This window comes from Falco punctatus (assembly GCF_963210335.1).
Source record: "Falco punctatus genome assembly, chromosome: 3".
NCBI lineage: Eukaryota > Metazoa > Chordata > Aves > Falconiformes > Falconidae > Falco > Falco punctatus.
The window spans coordinates 34,749,163-34,767,208 of NC_137582.1; the positions used below are offsets into that span (position 1 = coordinate 34,749,163).

Consider the following 18,046-nt stretch of genomic DNA (forward strand, 5'->3'; position numbering starts at 1 on the left):
ATTCATTTAAGTTAGAAGTCCAACTTTTAGAGAACAAAGATCAGGAAAGGGTGGGTGAGTTCCACACTTCATGTTTAGAAAGAAAACTCCTTGACTGTTGTTTCAACCAACATGGCAAAATTCACTGGTCCAGGTTAATGAAGATAATAAATGTCAGAAATGGAAATGCACTGTAGTTAAGTTAATTAACACCTGGGAGAGGCTCCCAAGGCTCATGGTGAGTTTCCTGTAGGCTGGAGAAGCCTGTATATTTATTACAGTTGGAAGCTATAGCTCAGTTCCAAGATATTTGTCTCAAGGTGGAAATTATTCTGTGAAACTTACAGATACATACAGTGATAAGTCACCCAAGATGGGCCAAAAAGACCTTTTGGGCAAATCATTAGTTAATATAATAATTATTTTTATAGAAATAGCAACGCAGGTAGTTTGAACCTACATATTTTAAAAGATTTTGTCTCATATTTACCAAAGTCTCAAGATGACAGCTGCAGACTGAAATGTTAGGTCAATATTTTTCCTCTCGTGACACCAGAATTCATCCAGTTTGAAAACAGTTGCTTTGTATGCAGAGTTATCCCTGCTGCTTTCCTGTCCAGCAAAGGCAGGGGGTGGGGGGGGGGTGGGGGGTGGGGGTGGGGGGGGGGACGGGTGTGAAACACTCTGAGTGCTGACAAATCTCACGTAAAATACCAAAGCATGGAGAGCCCTGAAAGCTACATCCCTGGCACCTATAATATGTCAGGGAGGGGGAAAGATGTTTAGTCATGACCTCAAGTGAGGGAGGGAGGGAGGGAGGGAGGGAAAGAAAGAAAGAAAGAAAGAAAGAAAGAAAGAAAGAAAGAAAGAAAGAAAGAAAGAAAGAAAGAAAGAAAGAAAGAAAGAAGGAAAGAAGGAAAGAAGGAAAGAAAGAAAGAAAGAAGGAAAGAAAGAAAGAAGGAAAGAAAGAAAGAAAGAAGGAAAGAAAGAAAGGAGGGAAGGAAGAAAGGAAGGAAGGAAGAAAGAAAGGAAGGAAGAAAGGAAGGAAGGAAGAAAGAAAGAAAGAAAGGAAGAAAGAAAGAAAGGAGGGAAGGAAGAAAGGAAGGAAGGAAGAAAGAAAGGAAGGAAGAAAGGAAGGAAGGAAGAAAGAAAGAAAGAAAGGAAGAAAGAAAGAAAGGAAGAAAGAAAGAAAGAAAGAAAAAGAAAGAAGGAAAGAAAAAGGAAAGGAAGAAAGAAAGAAAGAAAGGAAGGAAGGAAGAAAGGAAGGAAGAAAGAAAGAAAGGAAGGAAGAAAGGAAGAAAGAAAGAAAGCAAGGAAGAAAGAAAGAAAGAAAGGAAGAAAGGAAGGAAGAAAATATAAAACTCTGTTTGGATTTAGTTATCAAAATTTTCTTTGTAAGCTAAGGTGGCAGGAATAAACACATGCTTATTATCCAGCTGGAGCTTTAGTTCATTCAGTAGCAGCTCTGCAGTACTGTCCCATATCAGAAGTGTAACATACTTTGGTTATAAGAGTTTCTTAATGTCAGCCAAGTAGAAAAATTTTGCATTGACAAGTACCTCACCACCACATATGCAACCACCTCAGGATGCCCATTCTGAGCATTTAGACAGTAATACAACTGCTTTATATAGTTATAAATTGTTTAAGGCAAATGCAAAATAATTTGAAATTCAAGATTGCTGCAAAGAAAATTAAGGTTAGTGTCCTACATAATGGCTCACATTAGATGTGATTCACACACAGTAGGCTTTATGTAGAGTTTTTCTTCTCCGGTTAAGGGGTTTAAAATGTGCTTCTTTGTTTAATTCCTTCCTGTTTCTCTCACTTAGATTTATGTGCATGTGTTACTAAGGTATTATTTGTGAATGCTTCTGGCCCTGGACACCTTCAATTTCATTACAGGCTTATGAAAACCCTAAGAAAATGCATCAAGAAGTCGTTTTCATTTTAGAGCTCATTTTCTTAGTTATTTTCTTTTAAAAGGCAGTTTTTCTTTAGGAGGCAGTAGTAATCATGAACAGGTATTTTACCTCCACTCTCTGAAGCAGAATGCTGAAAGGTGTGGAGCTGGCAAATAGTTTTGTGACTCAGCCTGCTATCTCTATCACACTCTGTAATAACAATAGATTGACCTTAGGAAATGCCATTACACAGAACAGCAAAAATCAGGCAGAACAATAGAGAGGAAAGAAGGAGATGAGGAAATACAAAATCCTTTGAAATGGGGAGCAGTCTCCCTGCCCCCCTTCCAGTTTAGTTTTTTGTCCAGGGAATTGCGTAAATGGTGGACTGCTAAGAACTGCCTCCTTCCCATGGAGAGCCTGGGCTTCCTTCTCCTTGTGAAACAAATACAGAAAGTTGTTTGCCTTTTTTTAAAAAAAAAATATTAGTGGATCTTTAAGTATACTTCTCAAATTTAGTCATGTATCTTAGGCCCCAAGGACAGCATCACTTTGGAGTCAGAATGCACTTCAGATAAAAGATGTTTGCTATTCTAGTCAAAGCAAAGTTTTGACAGCTTCTCACTTTTTTCTGGTGGCAGTGAGAGGAGGGGCTGGTACTGCTGAGCCCGGAGGAACAAGATGATCTCTCTAAAGACTCCCCATCCTTTAGCAAGGTCCTGTAAAAGACAGTTAGATTTGCAGCTATTCTCCATCCAGCACTGGCCGTCTTCGGTGTTTCCCCAGGATAGTCACTAGCTCCCACAGAGCTGCTGAGGCCTGCCCAGGAGATGGAGCCAGCCCCACTGCTCAAGCTCTTAGTCTACAGGGATGCAAATGGAATTTTACAAGGAGAATGATGAACTGTAATTTTTCTGATTAAACACTGAGTGGTGATGCCTTTGAGCACAGGGTCACATAATGTGATTGCTGTGCAGTTCCCTTCTTCCCACCCACACCCTAACACCCCTGAAAGAGTAGAAAGCTGCAGTGAAGGGCTTATAATGATACCTATTGTCTCTCCATGGCCTGCAGCTTGGATTTGGTAATACCCTTGGCCTAGCTGTGGCCTGAAGCTTGGATAGGACCTCCTGGGGTCCTGTCTCTAAAGTCTCCACTCTAATCCATTCCAACCTGTCCAAATGGCACCTGTTAGATTCGAAAACTAAATCTATTTAATTTTAGTTTCATCAATATTAATGTAAATTAGCACATTTGATGTTTCAAATATCTGAGGAGATTATGCGGCTGATATTGATGAATGATCTTCCACAAGGCCTGGGGATCTTTGAACACAGGATCTTATTCACATGAAAGTTGCACCTTCTGATCACGCAAACGGCACTTAAAATTCACACTTCTTTCAAGGGAAGGAGCATTACATGGTTGTGTAGCTTTTTAAAGCTGGAAAGGATCATTAGATACTGTAATAGCGTAACACAATCCACAGACTTCTTTACTCAGCAGGCACTACACCAAGCTCAACTTCTACTCGACTAAAGCATGACCTGCCAGAAAGTTCTTCATTCTTGAAGGAGATGGTGTTGCTTTCCCTGCTTTACTAAAGGTAATCCTTTCCATTTGGCATAGCCCTTTTAAAACAGACACACAGGAAGCTTTCTAAGCAAACTACCAGTAGGAGTTAAGAGTGACAAAATGCAAGAAATCAAGTGTAGTGTAAATACACAGAAAAAAATATATAACTATCACAGCAACAACTGTTCCAATCAGCTGTATTGGGGCAATTAAAAAAACACAAACAAACAAAAAATCCCAAGAACAAACTAAAACCCCAAATGTATTAGTCTTTCATACTTCTTGAAGATGTATTATTAAAAATAACTTTATTTCTAACGAACAAATCATTATTAAGCAGATGCAAGCCTTAAGGCCTTTTTAGTCAGCTCCAAAGGTAGCGAGACTTTGCTTTTCACAAGGACTTGGCTGAGGTGTTCAAATGGAAGGAAACATCAGTTCAACTCCACGGGCACTAAATTATTACTTCTTTCATAACTTTAAATCACCAGTCTGACTTAAATATAACCCTGAGATTAAGATATTCTCATTTTATGCAAGACCATGTCTATTAATATGCTTTGCCCAATTTATTCCTTTGTGTACCCTTCTGTTTGCAAAGTTAGCAATAAGAATTCACTCAGCTTTCACTTTGAAACAAATTGACAAGGAAAGGAGAGAGAACATATGTTTGGGAGCCTGAAACCTGACTTGCAAACCTGTAGGGGTGTGGAAAATTCCAAAAGCTACTATTGCCATGTAGATTAATTGCTTTAATTAATCTTAAATTTCCTTTGTGCAATGTAAGAAGGGGATCTACCCTTCCCTTGATAGGAAGCAGCTGTTCATTAAACAAGCCAATAGAAAAGCATCCTTTAAGTACTGTTCCAGCAACTAAATTAATTCCATTTTAGACCCCACCAAAGAATATAATTTTTTTTCCTTAAAGCTGGATGAATTAATGTAGCCCAATATTTGTGATAAAAATGCAAGCATACACACACACACAGAGTCTATGCAGATAGCTCAAGAAATTGCAGGAAGCAACACAGCTGAGCAATACTCCGGGTACCAACAGCCCATGCTCATATTGGAGACAGTGAATCACCTTTACAAGAGGGCAGACTGTACTTAGTTTGTACTTAGCCTTGCAGCCTCCAGCCAGCCTTATCACTCATATTAGTATACTTTGCTTCCTTAGACTGCTGAAATGTAGTCATTTATATGGTAATATCCAAACTTAAGAAAGTTAGAAATGTTCATGCAATCCTTATGTCCAGTATAAATGAATAAGATCTTGGACTATGATCTATGTAAGTGTGTAAATCTTGCCTTCTTTAGCAATATCTACAGCTCTGTTGATGACAATGGCAGTTTTCATTTACCTAGGTGCTTTACAGGACTGATGTCAAATGTAATTCCTGCTTTCCTTAATCCCTATGTGATCTCCAGTAGTGTCACAAGCCAGTTGCTCATGAAGTTTCTTACTATTTCTGTGAAAACTGTTGATGATCTGATAAATCTTATGACAATTTTTTTTTAATAAAAGTACAATTAAGTAACAATAAACTTTGAAAGGACACAACAAATTTTATGTGGAAACAAGTTTCACTGTTGAGCACAGGGTAGTACAAATCTAAAATCAGTTTGCTTAAATTCATTTTAGTGGATTTCATAATGCAACTTCAAGTAAAAATGGTGGGGGGATAGGTCTGAGTCGCTTTTCACTGGATATTATTGTTGCAGTTCAGCTGCATTAAATGTAACAGATCTAGGACCTGTTTGCAATTCTTGCTTTCATGAAGCAGAAGGGACACCCTTTCTCTAGGAAATTTCCATTTCTGCTCGTCAGACATTTCATAGATATACAGAAGGTAACAGGGTAAGAAACTCTCTACCGCTCAGGTTTTTAACTTTCAAATGTAGGATGTGTCTACTATTCACTGACATATACCCTCATCCATATTATGCACAGGTGCAACTTTAGCTACAAAAACATCTCTACTGAATGCAAAGGAGAAATCAGATGCATAAAAGTAGCATATGCCTACATACCACCACAGGTGAAGCCTTGCAAAAAATTTTAGTATCAGGATAATTACCATGTGGAAAGGCTTTCAGAGGGTAGAGTTTCAGAACTGACATTCAGAAGTATTACCTTAATAAATGCAGGAAAAGCCAACTTTGTAATACTTTTCCTAATTCCAAATTTAAATAAAAAATTAGATGATCTTATGAAATTATAACCTTGGATTTATATTAAAATTAATGCTTTCATGTAAAAAGAGCGATATATAAGTCTGTCCAAAACCTAAAAAGCAATGCCTTGTGCAAGGGTCTGGCAGAAGTGACTGACTAGTGCTTCACCTTTTCTTCAGAGACCTTAAATTAGACAGCAGAATTGCACCTTCCTAGAAGTTTTAAATTCTTCCACCTAATTGATTCTGAAATGTTCAAATACAATTTCAAAACTAATTACAAAAGCACATTAACAGTGGTTACACAACAATATCGCTTCATTATGGTCTGTAATGTATTCTTCCAAACACCCATTTGGATGCAAATCCTGTCTTAGTGTGTTTGAGCACATTGATGTGCAGGCAGTTGGGGTCATTACACCCGTGGCCACTTATGGATCAGTGATCTCTGTGAATAATGCATATGCCATCAGTGAGGTGTGATGAAAACACCTAAGTTTAATAACAACAAATAAATAATTTTTGTTAGAGGAAATAAAAATCCATTCAGGAAGTACCAATGTTTCTGTGAAAAAGTATGGATCATATTGTTCCAGAAGGTGGCTGATATTAGAAAATGGAAATTCAGCCCAAGACCTCAGAAGAGTTTCTATACCTTGTGGTCTTGGAAAAGATGTGTCTTTTGACTAGGAACTGATTTGAAAACACGTCTATCAACAGCCAAAACAGAGCTCAAAGGGCAAACAGAGCTTTACAGGAAAATGCAATGCAGTCAGCAGTTTTGGGCTTTTAAGGAAATGCTGGATGATGCCTGAAGCTTGAACACTGTCAATGGCAGCTACTAACAATGGAGGGAGGGGAGAAGACAGCTGAGATGAGGAGACATACTAATGCCCTCCAACTTTGGCTAGGTAAACTAGTCAAATAGACTCCCCAAAGAGCCAGTGAAGAGCTACGAGCTCTTCTAAATGAGACCTACATCAGGAGCTTAATTTACATCCCTTGCTTGCATCACCTTGTGGAGGAATCTTTCCATTGTTTACAATGAATGTTTAAGGAGAACAACTGGTTAACTTACCTGGCTAAATTCAGCATCCTTTCCCCAACCACATCACATTCTTGAGGCAGACACTCCTGCACCTTTTTCCCTACTGTGCAAATTAAATGCAGCTCTCAAGTTGGTGTGCAGATTCCTAATATAATCCTTAGTTTAGCATGCATTTGTCCTGCAATGAATACTGGCTGAGATTTATGTGGCGGAAAGCACTGTTTCTAAGCAGCTAATCCTAATTGTACCGATTATAGAGTGACTCATTACCACATGTAAAACTCCTAAATTTAGTCTTAGTGGAGTCTCCCCTCCCAGATTTACCACTCACTTATCAGTGAAAAAGTAAATAGAAATAATGTCTTTGTGTAGAACCATAGCTACCATTATGTGTATTGCATCACCAGAGCGCATTGTCATACTACTTCTATGCTAGTTCATGTGAGCAAAAATCATGCACAGGATTGGGAGGAGCTATAATGATTGTACCAACAATTTCTTGGTATAACACCACTGCATGAAATACACAAGAAATTCATTTAGATAGTAGACAATTTAGGATTATGTGAAACAACAATGGTGGTACAAACACCAGATATTGGCTCCTGACAGCTTCTGCCTGATCTTGTAAGATGGTGATGATTCTGAGTACATTGGAAATTCTGAGATGCTTGAAGTGGTAGAGTCATTCATTCAAGATCTCCAAATTACTTCTTTAGTAGTACAATATGTCCTGGTTGGCATGTAAGTAAATAAAGAGGCAGTAGGGAGGATCAACAGAAAGAGTACTTGGCAGTCTAGGTGGCAGGGAGAAAAACAATGGAAAAGCTGGATAAGTAGGAAAATCCATAGCTATACTAATGACCAAAAAAATTGATGTAGTGAACAACAGAGAATAAAAAGTCTCAGAAAGGGAGCCCTCATAGCCAGATCTATATTCACAACTATTGACATTAGAACAATTCATTAAAAGGTATCATAGGTTTGTTTGGTGGTTGTTTTTTGGTTTTTTTTTTTCTTTTAATTTTGGACTGGATGTTGACATTTCAGTGCAGCACTGGATAAGAATCATAGGAAACAAAGTCAGATTAGACATTGTTGATGCAGAGACAGCAGAGGAAACAACTTGGGACACAGTTATATAAATGGCTCATCAGGTAGCAATTTATAAAGAAACATGAATAAGTTTGGACACAAGAACACCAGGATCTTTGTCATACTCCTTGTTGAACTTGCAGAAAACAAACACCATGTACGTTAACTTCTGAGATTCAGAGAAACATCTACATCTTGGGAACTAATGATTCCTGCAGATTTTTGTGATTTCCTGGTGGATATTGTTAGAATTATATCTGATTTCAGCTTCCACTCAGGAACTTACTCCTCTACTTAACTGATGCTATCAGCTCTCTGAGGGGTTTTTTGCTTCCTCTCCACAATGCAGAGGCCTCCATTTCTGTTTTGATGCTGATGCTCACTGACCACGATATGGCTCAATGATGACTGATGAACTGAATTAGCTGTGCCATAGCTTTAGAGACCCTTACAGACTTTTTTTTTTTTTTTTTTTTTTTTTTTTTAAGTTCCGATATTAAAATACAGTGAAGATAAAAGAATTTACTGGGCATTTCAGAAGTTGTTTGGCTGTTTGGGCACTGCATCGTCAGATCATTTTATAACACCTTTTTCCATTTTATAACACCTTTTTTTTTGGGGGGGGGAAGACTGGCAAGATGTTCAGAGCCAGTGCTTCCCTGCTAGCATTTATTCCTTTTAGTGCATTCATTTCTTTGCAATGTTGTGAAGTGAGATCAGCAATTTACCTTTTAAGAAACTGCAATGGTTAATAACAGATTTGTGCAGACATGGGTGCTTATCTAGGAATCTGCCAAAATGGATTCATGCTTGTGTTTCATTTCAGAAACATTACTCGGTTTCATGTGCTTAGTTAAACATTTCTGCCCTTAAACAAGTGCTTGTATATTATTAAACAAGAACTGTGGTATCATCAAGTATGTCTTAAATTGCTCTTCACTAGCTCCTCACAGACCACCAAAACTAGAAATTATTTTTGAGAGGGACAAACACTGTTTCTCATTCACTGAGGTCTTAAAAGAAGCACACCATGGCATCCCTTCCTTCTTTATCAAAAATCCACCTGTGAAATTGTCTTAGCAGTATGTTATTATTGCAAAAGTGAGTACTTCTTTTCTTAATCCTCATCTTAGTTGCAACAATAATTAGTTGACATGACAATAACAAATGAGCTAGTAATCAACTGCAATTTTCAGAGGGAATATCCTTCTTATTTGCTTTTCTGCTGACAAGGTCTAATCCAAAAGTAGTTACAAACTTTTGTGTAGGACCTTCTTTTGCCATGGATTTTGCATAGACAGACACTTTTCAGGGAGTTACAGAGGATGGCTATAAAGATTTCCCAATCTCATATTAACTAGCCATTGTTAATGTTAACACGTCTCATGCTGACCCTTGTTACTCTGTAAAAGTGAGTCAGAGTCCCACAGGTAAAAAGCAAGAAGCATAGTTTGAGTTTCAAACAGAGAGTTTCCAATCAACTACAAACCTCTCCAAGTTTCTGGGAAGCCTACATATCTCAGTCCACAGCATTTTCTTCTTAATCTTGACATAATTAGGCTAGATAAATTAAACTTTTGCTGTGAATCCTGCAACTCATCAGAGCCAGGTATTCATTCTGTATGTGGAGGGTTATAAGCTCTTACTTTCTGATCAACTTGGTGGGCTTTATTGCCATTTCAGCCTTAAGGGTCGTCCCCATTTTAGGTGTTAATTTCTATTTCAGACTTGAAAACATCATACCCTGCATTTGAAGAGTACATCTAATTCAGGAGGGAATGCACAAAAGGATATATTCTAGAATAGGAATTTTTCATCCTAGTCTCTGGATATCCTGGAGTTCTGTGGACTATTACTTAGGACACCTTTAAAAGGCAAGAAAAGCAAATTCCCATATGCTGTGGCAGGTGTGCAAATGATTCTGATAGGAACACAGCTGTGTGCATCGGCATCTCTGTCAGAAATATGTAGGATTTCACAAATCAAAATTATTTGTAGAATGTCATAACAGAAGCTACTAACACTTGGCTACCACCAGGGTCCAATCAGTAGGCGTTCTGCCCCAGTAGGTAAACTCAGAGAAAAATCAGTGTGTTCTCCTTAAACAGCTTGTTGGATGACATAGAGCAGAGCTTGTAAACTACGGTATGTCTCAGAGTAGTTGGTATTATGGCCCATGCATGTTTAAAATCACAAAATACCACAAAAAGGCTTTGTCTTTTCGGAAGACCTTTTTAGTAATGTGTTTTCACATGCATAGGCATCATTACAGTTTGTGATTTTTGCCATATTGTTACCATCAGTTATCACCAACAAGACATTTCTTCCTGCATCATTCTTGAACTAATATTCACCTGTTTAATACTCACCATTCAATATTTAATATCCATTTTATGTTCTACAACTTAATATTCACCACAAACCTTCAGCAATTGTATATAATAGTGAAAATTTATTCAGAGTAGGGTAGGAAGCACTGAACGTCACACTGGTTTGGTCAATGAGTGGGAGAAGGGAAAAGAGAAACAGCTGATATTCTGCTGTGACATCAATGACATCAAAACAGATGCCAACTGGATATAGCTTCAAAGTAGAGCAATTCCTCTAAGTGTAGGATTATTGTATTTTTACATACTTACTTCACACATCATCTAAGCAGCAATCAAACTGAGAAAAAATTTAAGAGCTACCATATTTTTGATCTATTTCCTCTTGAAAAAATGCTTTACAGGAATGAAGTCTGGATTTAGGGACTTGAGGTATGTGAATCAAAGGGAACATTTTTCTTTTAGTCTAGCTCATTTCTTGACTGAAATAACCATTTCTTTCCTTGGAATATGTCAGTTAAAAAAAACCCAGATCTTAAGACACACAGATTCTGTAGCAAAGAGTAAAACTAACTAATAATCCAGTAGTTCAGAAAAAAAAAAAAAAAAAAAAAAAAAAAAAAGAAAGAAAAAGTAGAGAATAAAAGAAAAGGCAGAAAGAGATTAGATAAGACCAGCAGTGTGCCGTTGTGTGGAGAGGGTCCAGTGCCTCTCTGACACCCACATGGAATCATTTCCCATAAAGCAGCAAAGTTTCAGCCATGGCTTCCCAATGAAGGTGGCAGAGCATATTTTGGTGGCTCGTTAGCTGCGCAGTGCCACGGCGCTGTTAGAGCTAGGGAAGGAAGGTGGAACCTGCCAGGCCCAGGCATGGGTCAAACAGTTACAGAAATAAAGCACGTGGGAAAGGAAGCAGGAGTCAAAGGAAGCAGAAACAGGCAGGGGGCTCAGTTTACTCTTCCAAGTGGCTGAAAACACCACATGCCACTGAGAATATTATTCTATTTTATTTAACGGAATATTTTGTTTAGGTGAAGAGTAAGCTAAGACATTTCAGATCTATGAGAACAGGTTCTGTGATGCATTATTATGCAGGACTATTTCTCTGAAACAATACTGGAGGTCTGAAAAAATGACAAGAAGGACAGTTATATAAAACATTTTTTAATGCCATTTAAATTTCCATGTGGTCATGTGCTTCCAATCACTTATTCAAAAGTATTCGCTCCAGTAGCTGTAAATACTTTGTTTTGTAATCTCAAGATTCTCCTGCTGATTCTTGAAAGCTGAAATAGTTTAAAGGGGCATTTGTGAACTCCATTGAGCTCCTGGCAAAAGTATTCAGAAAGAAATACCTCAGGCTTCAGTGCTGCTTTCCACACACAACTTCTCCTTATGCAGAGGAGAAACCTTTTTCTGTAAGTGCAGGAACCGCTAACGGCATCTAATGAGCATCAAGGGAAAAATTAGTTCTTTCCCATGTATTTTTTCAATGCTGGTAGAAAAGGCCATCTTGTTTGTGGTTTTTATTAAGAACACATAAATAGATGGTTTTAGAATAGATACTTTCTGCCTTCTGACCCTTTGCCCTGCTCAGACACAGAGCTCTATGTTCAAACAAACCTTCGTTGTCCTTCTGAGCAGAGAGCATCACAGAAATTCATGTCTCTGTCTTGTCTTAATGTGGGCACAACTGATTTTAGCCAGCAAATAAAGAAAGAAATTAACGTCAAGACAGGGGACATTTTTTGTTTACTTAGTTTGGCACATGCTGGCAAGTGAATGCTTGTTATAATTTGTCTGCTACAATGCATATTAACAGTGTGAAGCTATGAAAAGCATGTCTGTTTAGGATCATTTCAGATCTTTTAATGGTGATCTGTGATTTTCTTTTTTTTTTATATCAGCAAAGGAAGGCAGGACTGCACATGAATCATAAAGCGAGAAAAAAAGAGCAACCCAAGTTTTCCAAAGCAATTCTTGATCATAAATGCTCAATCTGTGATCACTGACAACTGACTTTCAGGACTCAAAATGGAGAATCCCCAGATCACTAGCTGCTGTATTTCTGGATGCAGTTTTCTGCTTTATTTGTGTTAGCAAAGACAAATTACAGGGAAAAGATCCAGAGGGAAACCCTAAACCGCCAGCCTTAGCAGGGCGTTGCAAGACGTCAGCAGAAAGCATGCTATTTGCCCTCGCAGCGGTCAGTGTGAAGAGCTGACAGTGCAAGGAGCATGCAGGCCAGAAGGCTGATGCTGATGAGTTTAGGCACGTTGAGAGCTGCACAGGATCTGTCTGAACCCCCTTTCATCCCATAAACACATCATTCAAGCTAAACATCCTTTTACACCTCAAAGAGGTACTTCAAAAATCTCCGCTGAGCCCAGCCCCTGAACTCCCATGGCTTTCAGTTGGATTTAATGCGTCTGAGCAGGGCATCAGTTCCTTTTCTTTTCCTGTACACAAGGGGATACATAATTTAGCTAAGTAACATAAAAAAAAGCTTATCATTGGTAGAATGGTATAGGGAAAGGGATGGCTCATGTCCTGCCTGCTCTACCTTAGAGCACATCTGTGTTGAGCAGGGGGCCGGGCTCCTGCTTGGAGCTCTCATCCATGCGGGGAAAGTCTAGCTGATTACCCCTAGCAGTGACTGTGTAATAACAGTTAAACTCTGTAGTATTAGCTGTGGTTTCGTATACAAAATATTTATATTGCTTTTTCTAAATTTTTAATGAAACATGTACAAACTTTGGCTGGTAATGCCTGAGAGAAACATTGTGCTTGCAGATAGCTTGGCACGTATGTCATGTAATTTTCTTCTCCTTTTTTTTCATTGCTAAAAGCAATCACCAACAGAAAATTTGCTTTTGAACAGTTCATCTGTGCATGCTGTTTATATCTGAAGTTGTAATCCTCAGCTTTTGACTGAGGTCCATAAAGATAGTAATCCTGTTTTATTAAAACAGATCCCTGGAGCTCAGACTCTAACTCTGTTGTTGCTATTGCAAAAGCCGATTAGGTCACACAAGAATACAACATCAAGTGGACAACAAGCAGTAGGAGCTGCTAATCTGTTAGAAATCAAATAGTGTACCCTGTTACACACAACTATGAAGTTGTGGTGGTTTATGTTGTATGTGCTACACTGCTGAATTTCTGGGACTGTAGGCTTAGTTTGTCATTGCACTGAACTTTGTCTTAACATATTGAGGGAATGCAAACTGGCTTTAAACTCACATATAGCCGTAACTGCCTGGGACACCACAGCCACCTTGCCTTCTGCAAGGGTGCTTATCCTAAGGATGGTACTTGGCTCAAAGTCCTGGTAAGCCTGTGTTGTCTAGCTTTGTTTTTAAGACTTTGCATTGCTGAGCTGTACACACCTCACAGTAGTTATATCTGTATTTATATTTAACTGCAGTTTTTTGGTCTCCATGCTGCAATTCCTAATGCCTCACAAACGAGAGCTGCTGTAGGACTTGATTTGTGTGTGACAGAAGATAACTGGTCCGGTTTGGATTCCTGTAGAAAAGTGATCTCAGTCTAGTAACAGATTGTCAGAGCTACCTCGCTTTCTATGTGCACCTCATCTCTGCCTGTCCCAGCCACAGAGCAATTCATGGATCTGTTGGGTGCATGGCTCTGATCTGCTAGTGAATGGCTTAAAAAGTGACATTTGATGAGATTTTAGGTGAGGAAACAGTAGTTCCTTTGCTGTGCAGAACACCCTTTCTTGGTACCCTCTCAAAATTTTATTTTTGTTCCTCACTGTTTTCAATAATGTAGTCTGAGAAGAAATTACTACTTCATAATGTTGAGTAATAAACTACTGAAGAACAAATACAAGCAAAAATGGTTAGCACTTTTGGTACCGTAAAGGCAGAAAATGTGCAAATTAAAATATTGTAGTATTTTATAAGAGCTCAGCAAACTAGTCTGTTCATTATTTAATAGATTAATCCCTTTAAAAAAGAAACTTTTAAACTTTGAGTGAGAAACTTAACATTGCTTAGAGTAACTTGTTTGCTGCAACAACAATAACATTAAACTGTGTGGTTTATTCACTTCCCAGGATATTTTATTGCATGGAGTACATACAATTGTTGGCAGGTATATGAAAGGCAATTTCCCTCTCTCCTACACAGGCTTGTCTGCTTGCTGGGTGGATCTTCTTCAGGGATGTCCTCTGGGGCCTTTATGCACTTTCTCCATTTGCCCATGAATTGGTGCTAATCACGTACACCACTGAATGACATTTTTTGGAATAAACTGGCTTTTACTGGAATATTTTTTTTACACTACAAGAGCAGCTGCTGCTGCTGGTATGCTGTTGTCTGCTCAACCAGTGTGTGACCCCACAGTCCGAGGTGACTTTATAATCTGAGACTATAGGGAAAGGATTATCCAGAAATGTGATGCTATCTCTGAGCCTGAGGACTTTCACAAAGATCCCAGTAAAGTATCAGTGATGCAAAGTGGTAGGAGAGAAAATCTGCAGCTGAACTCACAACGATGATTTACAAACTCTGTATATCCACTAAACCTGAGTGCAAAAATATGGTTCGCAGTCATCACTTTTTCTGTGTCAATGTCAAGAATGTTTCTGGTAAATAAAAAATGCATGGCATAAAAGACTTGAGTCCTGCAACACAGTAAACAGCCTTGAAAACTTTCCTTTTATCTGTCATTTCTAAAGTCCTGAGACAGGCTGTTAAAACGTCTGGAAATATTAATGCTGAATCTCTGTAAAGTGTGTGCAATGGCTATGCATGGAGACAGAAAATTGATTCAGGCAATATTAATGCCATCTTCCAAATAAACGAGGTCAAAAACATTTTTAAAAGGATTAGTATTTCTTCTTCTTTTATTTAAGCAGGCAAGGACATGATTTAGCTAACACTCTGACATGGATGCCTTATCCAGACCAAAAACTATGCTACTTCATGTTGAAACATAGCAAGAATGAATGTGTCGGTTCTTAGTTATATTTTTACTTGCTTCTGGGTTGCTTTTTTCTATTTCTTTCTAGGATATAATCCCACGCCTAGTACAGGAGAGCACAACATGTGTGAGGTTTTCGATCCCCCAAGATTAAGCTGTTGCTTCTGGGACAAAGATAGGAATGATAAGGTGGCTCGTCTGGGAGGCTCAGACTACTTTTTTTCATGCAGGCATGTGTGCAGGTGCTGCTCAAGAAACAGCAGAGCAGTTCAGCTAGCAAAAGCAGTTGAACAGTCTCTGGACTTTTACCATGGACTATCTGCAGGAGGGTCTGAGTCAAAGATCAATGAGGTCAACAGGGCTTTTCATTTTGCTTCAACAAGGATTAGAGGAGGTGTTAGGGTATCTTCTTGACCTCTCTCCTTAGCAGAAGCCCAGTTTGGGGGCAACAGGGGGTAATCCTGGGTTTTCTCTGTGAGGCAGTAGTGAGGACCACTACAGGCCAAGGTCCTCTCTCTGATACCAGCTGTCTGCAGCTGTCAGTGCTCCATGAGAGTGGAAATGAGTCTACATATTTTGACAGCATAACCAGTAGGTTAGGATAGCATGGTGCAAAATTAAAATTAATTTCTGGCTGTTTGGTTCAACTACATTTGCTGCTGAGACTAAGTCAATAAAAGCCATGTAGAAATGTGGAAATTAAGACCCTGATACTTCTTCTTTGCCTCATTATAAGGACACCCTAGATTTTCATAAGGATGTATGACACTCTACATATTTCAGGTAATTTGTACCGCACACTCCTGGCTGATGAAATAGCAGTAACCAAAGTGGTATCTTATTCTGTCTCAAGAGAGAGACAGCTGCTTCAGAGATGTTAGCAGGACAGCTTGTTTCCCTCTTACAGCGTCCCACTGTTCACCTCTGCTCTGCTTTTATATTTAAGCGGTCATACCACAGGTTATCCACGGAGCTGAAGCTAGCTTCATTTTGTCCACTACCTGATATCACATTATGCAGAGTGTTATGAAAGATAAGGAATGGGAAGGCTCCTGTCCTACTGACCTATAAATAAAATGTTTATGTGTTAGGGCAGGATAGGTTTTTTGGCCTCGGTATGATAAAATTATACAGACTAGCTCCAGCAGACTGTGTTATCATAGATGTGCAGTGGTACGGAGGTAACTCAGCCCATCAGAAGAAACAGATGAGCAATAACCTTGCAAAAAATGTAAAGTTTGTGGAATAAGATATTAAATATGCTTTATATCTCTCTAGCCCATGCGCATACATGCACACATTCCATCCTGAGGTTCAAAGCAGGTCATTTCTTCTAACAGAATTATTAAATCCAGTATCTTAAATACCTCTATTATTTTACTTTCTCCTGGCATTTTCAAAAATACTTGGGTTTTTTTCCTTAATTCTCCCATTAATATGAGCAAAACTTGCAAATTCAGAACACTTTTTAATATATTTTTCCCTGAGCTTGCACCCAAGTAGGAGTGGAGCTTTTGCTATTTTGCACTGGATTCTCACAATGAGCAGAGTGGAATAGGAAGGATATATCTACAATTTATACATTACACATAACGTAGGCCTTGTTACAAGCCCGTTCTTAAGCTCCAGTTCCCTACACCAGGGTCTGCAAATGAAAACTGCCTAATATACAAGTAACTACAGTAATGCAGCTGAAGGTATTAGTGATCCTCTGTAATTACACAACATTCAAGAAGTCACGAACTCAAGCCTGCTAAGCAGCATGGGTGAAGTTTCTACATAAGGGATCTCCTCAAGGCAGAAGATAGGTTAAAGAATATTGGCTTTTCCCCCAACCAATAACCTTCTTTTAGCAAATGGGGTATTTTTGCTAATGATAAAAGGTACGAGGAAAATTAGCTGTTGTTAAATCAGCTTTAATTAAATATAGTTCAAATTCTTGCCACTGACCTGAGCAAAAGAAACAAACCACATAACAGATCACCCACTGTTCTGTGTTATTGATCAAGCAAAACGGATAATATGTAGCCATCTAATGTAGCACCTCATGTACTCAGAGCTGTGAACTCATTCACAAAGAGTAATTTATTTGGTTGCAGGAAAAATCTTGTAGAATTAACAAATGACTCCTTTCTTTTTCATCTGTTCAATACTACCAGCACTGCCCTTTGTGCACAGATAAGTGCTACTTCACTTGAAATGTAAAGAAATACCATCCCCCAGCTGCCTGTACCCAGGCAGTATGCCATTAAGTGAAGCATGCCAAAACAAAGGTTTCAGCATAAAACAGCAGAAACTTGTTGCAGTGTGAGTAACAAACATGTAGAAGCCCTGCTAAACATCACTATGTTCAGTGCTACCAGTAAGGTAAGGGTAGTATATACACTTGCATTTCACAAGTTGTTATGCAATGTAGAGTAAAAGCTTTGAACTGCCAACTTCAGAGAATTTGTAATGGTTTAAACTGCACAGCAATTATATAACCATAGGCCTTGAAGGATTTCTTAATAAGTAAAAGTCCCCCCTTAGTTACCAGGATTTAATTATTAAACCTTAGTTTCATTAACATGATGGTTCCCATCACTTCCAGTGTGCCTCTAAGCTTGCAAACAAAATTTCTTAGCTACCAGAAAAAAATCTGATACTGTAACTAAGAGCTGACTGCAAACATTAACAGGGTAAAATATTAATTCTCTCCTGCTGGAAAAATTCATAAGAATTTTTAAAAATGCACTTTTTAAAAGAGGTGGGACTGCATCAAATTTTAATGACAGTGATATCAGGTAGCAAAAGCTCTACGCAGTTTATGCAACCAAACCTTTACGATAAGCTGCAACCAAAAAACATGTATCTGACTGCCCTTTTAACAGTGAAGATTTTAATATTGACATTGAAGCAACAACATTTCCCACAGAAATTACATTTTCTTAATATTTTTGTTTATAAAACTAGGGTATCTGGTTAAGAGAATATCCTACCTCCAAATAATAGAGT

The 18,046-nt window shown here is 38.5% G+C and overlaps 1 long non-coding RNA gene across 1 annotated transcript in view; it reads left to right on the forward strand.

The window, feature by feature from the left end:
* Nucleotides 1-1,088: 1,088 nt before the first annotated feature.
* LOC308061635 overlaps nucleotides 1,089-18,046 on the forward strand; it is a 56,895-nt gene continuing 39,937 nt past the window's right edge. The window contains exon 1 of the long non-coding RNA XR_013927308.1: nucleotides 1,089-17,419. This is a non-coding gene — a long non-coding RNA (uncharacterized lncRNA). The remainder of the gene's footprint in view (nucleotides 17,420-18,046) is intronic.